Source organism: Anneissia japonica, unplaced genomic scaffold (genome assembly GCF_011630105.1).
Source record: "Anneissia japonica isolate Jap-2015-1 unplaced genomic scaffold, ASM1163010v1 scaffold25216_len4720_cov108, whole genome shotgun sequence".
NCBI classification, from domain to species: Eukaryota; Metazoa; Echinodermata; class Crinoidea; order Comatulida; family Comatulidae; genus Anneissia; species Anneissia japonica.
In genome coordinates, this window is record NW_022740726.1 from 1 (window position 1) to 4733 (window position 4733).

A 4733-nucleotide genomic window follows, 5' to 3' on the forward strand; every position below is an offset into this window, starting at 1 on the left:
CCTGAATTTCAGATGGAAGTGCTTGGCTTGATACTGATTAAATAAATTCAAATATTAGCAAAGGTTGGTAACAATATAATGAGGATAACAATAAGTTTATCCATGGTGATCGTATGGGTCATTCACAATTATCAAAATTTCAACAAGTGTACATACAGTAAGTGGGAGGGGGGGTGATATTAAATTATGTACACTTTTAAATATGCACAAAACTGTTGATTCGAAATTACCTGCAATATTAAAAATAATTGATTTTATGACCAATTATAATGCAACCAGGTTCATAAAAATATTTGTATGCATTCAAGCACTTTACTTCAGTTTGCTACACAAAATGAATACAATGGTTTTGCAAAAATCAACATTTTTTTGTACACTGTCAGGGGAAGGAGAGGGTACCGAAAAAGAGCACTGTTAACATGTGAATAAATATAAATATTATTTTTTTTAAATATTGATTAAATGATAACAACCTTCTTTGAATTCTGGTATTCTTTCTGATGCGAGTTCTTGGCTTGAACTAGTGGCTTGGTTTGTTTTCTTTTTATCTGTTGAATTAAAGAATCTTCACATTAGAATGATACTGATTAAATAATTTCAAATATTACTAAATGTATGGTAACAAGAAATATATTATTAAGCATACAATGGGGATAAAACTTGGAAAGTAATGATAATATTACTATGATGGCAACAGCATTCAAATTATTAAACAATTTTCTTTGAATAGTCTTAGAGATTATATTTTTTAACTAAAGTTAATCTATGGTGATCTCACTTTAAAATGTTGTAACAATAACAATTACAGTTTAAAATAATAAATAATAAAATATAAATATTATTTTTTTTAAATATTGATTAAATGATAACAACCTTCTTTGAGTTCTGGTATTCTTTCTGGTATTTCAGATGCGAGTTCTTGGCTTGAATTTGTGGCTTGGTTTGTTTTCTTTTTATCTGTTGAATTAAAGAATCTTCACATTAGAATGATATTGATTAAATAATTTCAAATATTACTAAATGTTGGTAACAAGAAATATATTATATAAAGCATACAATGGGGATAAAACTTGAAAGTAATGATAATATTACTATAATGGCAACAGCGTTCAAATTATTAAACAATTTTCTTTGAATAATCTTAGAGATTATATTTTTAAATTAAAGTTAATCTATGGTGATCACACTTCCAAATGTTGTAACAATAACAATTACGGTTTATTATCATTATGGTTAAAGATATGATAGAAATATGAATAAAATATCCAATTATGTATATTTCTTTGAATATTGATTAAATAATAACAACCTTCTTTGTGTTCTGTTTTTATTGGTCCTGACATCACATCATACTGTGTATAAAAATATAAATAAAACAATTAACACCACATTGTTGAATACAAAAATATAAAGGATTGACATTTCAGCTCAATCATGGACAAATTCTCAAGATCAAGTGAACTAAAAACATAAAACAATCCAAATATAGGTAACAGGGAGGTTACAAACATTTACCTGATTAACTCCTACATTTACATAAAACTAGAGAAAGTTAGCTTAATCATGAAATGATTAAATGATGATAAAATAATTTACTATTATGTTCAATACACAATTAACATATTTAATTATTAACTTTTACTTCAAATACCAAGTTAAGGTGTGCTCTGTGAGACATATCCAAACAGGAATTTGAATAGAATTGTGGAAAATGAGTCTGGCTTTTGTTTACTCAATGTTTTCTGACACTTTTTCATACCCTAAATGTTTTGATATTGTTCTATTTTTTAAGGATGTCCTATCATAATTTTGTGTGCCACTGTTACAAGAGTTCATATGGAATAAATTTGACTTTAATTGATGATGTGCCTAACTTCCTTTTTAATTGATATCTTGCTATAAATTTGAATGGTACAAATTCAAACTTAGCACAAGATTCAAAATTGTTCACCAACTTGCTCAAAGTTCTATGTGAATGGCACTACTGTTCAAGTTCAAGTTCAAAAGTACATTCATTCATAGTGGTCAACATACAGATACATAAATTATACATACTGTAAGTAAACACAACTGAAATAAAATAAATGAAATATTAAATAGTGACCATCATTGGGATCAAGATTAGAAGTAAAACTTGTCTCACCCTGACCTAATAACGATACAAAAAAAAACAAACAAACAAAACAAAACAAAACAAAAACAAAAAAATATAAATAAATAAATTAACTGAGTTAATATTAATGATCATTGGAGCAATTGATTCATGCTACTCAGTGTAATTAGAAGCTCACATCAGATAAACGGTTTTGCTTTTTTTTTTGGAATATTTTGTTTTGTTAAGTGATGGCTTTAAATCCTTTATATAACATATAAATAAATTTAAATGTGTATGAAGGAAATATTTAGTAGTATTTCCTACAACTCAAACTTAGAACACAGCAATATGAAAGAAAGGACTACTAATTTTGTTAATCATTTTGGAAGCTTCATTTAGAATATGTTTATATATAGTCTCCAGATATAAAATATGATACAGGTCATGTTATGATATTCATTTAGGCACGTTTGCCAAGGATTGACAATAGCTGAAGTAATCACTTTCATATTTAATATGTAATAATCATTTACATAAAACTAATACATAAACCAAGTATCATTATGAAGATTAAGGAGTGGAGTTGTATACCGTAAATTAAAAAATATTACCACCACTCTTACAATTTTTAAAAGGATAAATTCAACATAATTTTGATAAGTTTACAGTATAGTATATTTGGATGTACCTTTGGTTTTTTTGTTTTCAGTTTTTCTATTCTTCTGTCGTTAGTTTGTATTTTCATAAGCAGTTCTCGTTTAGGTGATCTCCTTATTCCTAGGCCCTGCTTAGAATTGTTTAAACTTTGTTTCAGCTTCAATGCCCCCTCGCTTTTTAACTCACTCGATTTAAAAAGCTGAAATTCTACAAGCATCTCATCCTTTAAATATAACCTCAAAAGCTATCTCTCTCTCTTTCCGTGGTTTAGTAATATTTTTTCCCTCTGTCTCTCCCCCCCCCCCACCACACCCCTCTCTCTTTTTTTCTTCAGGCTGGTCCTAAACTTATATATATATTTTTTTAATTTGTTTGAATTTTAACTTTGTTATTTTCTTTATTTTGCCATTATTATTCTTCTTTTAATTTTTTTTTAGTCAATTTGATTTTATTTTAAATTTTATTTATATAATATGTATATATATTGTAATGATTTCCTTTCCTTTGTTACTTGGTTTTTAATATTATTTTATCATTTTACTTTCTTTGTTAACCATTATATTTCCTTAGTTACTTGTGTTATGTATTGAGGCTCCCTAATGTTCAGCTCCAGCTGGATGGACCACCCTCGTAAAATATTGTTGAAATAAAATAAAATAAAAACAAATTAGTTGCACATTTTATAGTTAAGTTAGTTTCATGATGTGTGAAAAAAACATACAGCCTCGTGTTCCTCTAGTGTGATATATGATTTTCCTTTTCTCCTTTTTTTGCTGAATGAAGAGAACACACGCCTAATTAATTTCTGGGTTCTCGTTCTTTTAGGCATGTGTGCTGGTGCTGGTGCTGGTAGAGGTGCTGGTTGAGGTGCTGGTAGAGGTGCTGGTTCTGGTGATGGTTGAGGTGCTGGTACTGGTGCTGGTTGAGGTGCCGGTTCTGCTGCTGGTAGAGGTGAAGGTTCTGGTTCTAGTGTTGGTTGAGGTGTCGATTCAACTCCCTCTGTTTGATTACCTTTCAGTTTTAATTTCTCAGCAACTCTACCTTCTAATTCATTATTATATATCAGCTTAATCCGTTCACACTCTATAAAGATTTAAAATAACAGTGAAATTCATCAAAGCTCAAGTGATAACAAATAACAAAAGGATTTAAAGTTATATTGTTTCTTGTCTTACCGTCCATGTCCTCAGTTTCTTTCCACTTACAACCAACATTAGTAGTTTGGAAAGCAGTAGTCAAAACAATTCCATCGGTTGATGGTTCTGCTTCATTAAATCTGTGGAAATAACAGTCTAACACAATTTAGCATTACAAATTGTGTATGTGGGTCGAGTCGAGTGGCCGAGCGGTAAGGCAGGGGCGCCGCTAGCTACAGCTTTAACATCAGCGCTGGTTCCAGCCGCTCCTCGTTTATGGTTCGGTTGGTATAGAACCAAGTCTTCTCGGATAAAAACTTAAAATGGAGGTCCAGTGTATACATCTGGCTCGTGTGCACTTTAAAGAACCCATTGCATCTTTTGGAAGAGTAGGGGGTTACCCTGATGTTATGGTTCATTTCAGCCCCTGTCGTTGTGGAATGATGTGACCATTTACCTACCAAGAAGCGCCTCTTCACGGCTGCTAGGTAGTCACGGACCACGCCCATTTGCAATTCAGCACAATGACGCTGCAAGTTATGGGTTATTCTCCTACCTTTACCTTTACCTTTATGTTAAAGTGGATATTGTAGTATAAGTGCAATGGCGGATTTTGAGGAGGGCATTGCAAGTATCTTCGTATGAATTATAGATTTCATATAAATTTGCAATTGATTGATTTATTGATGATTGGGCTGTGGCTTACATTGAGGAGTAGAGGTATGACTAATGAAAATTTGTACATTTTGAAACAATAATTGTTTTCATCCAGGTCCAGAAAATAACCCACTTCTGTGGCCATCATAATGTATTGTAATATATATAAAAAGAACATAAAATACAAT

At 30.7% G+C, this 4733-nt stretch overlaps 1 long non-coding RNA gene across 1 annotated transcript; it reads right to left on the minus strand.

The window, feature by feature from the left end:
- Window positions 1-486: 486 nt before the first annotated feature.
- LOC117118323 lies at window positions 487-1386 on the minus strand. Its single transcript, XR_004447030.1, has 3 exons — window positions 1310-1386; window positions 874-957; window positions 487-548 (listed from the first exon to the last, which is right to left on the minus strand). It is a non-coding gene; the product is annotated as an uncharacterized LOC117118323 (long non-coding RNA).
- Window positions 1387-4733: the final 3347 nt, after the last annotated feature.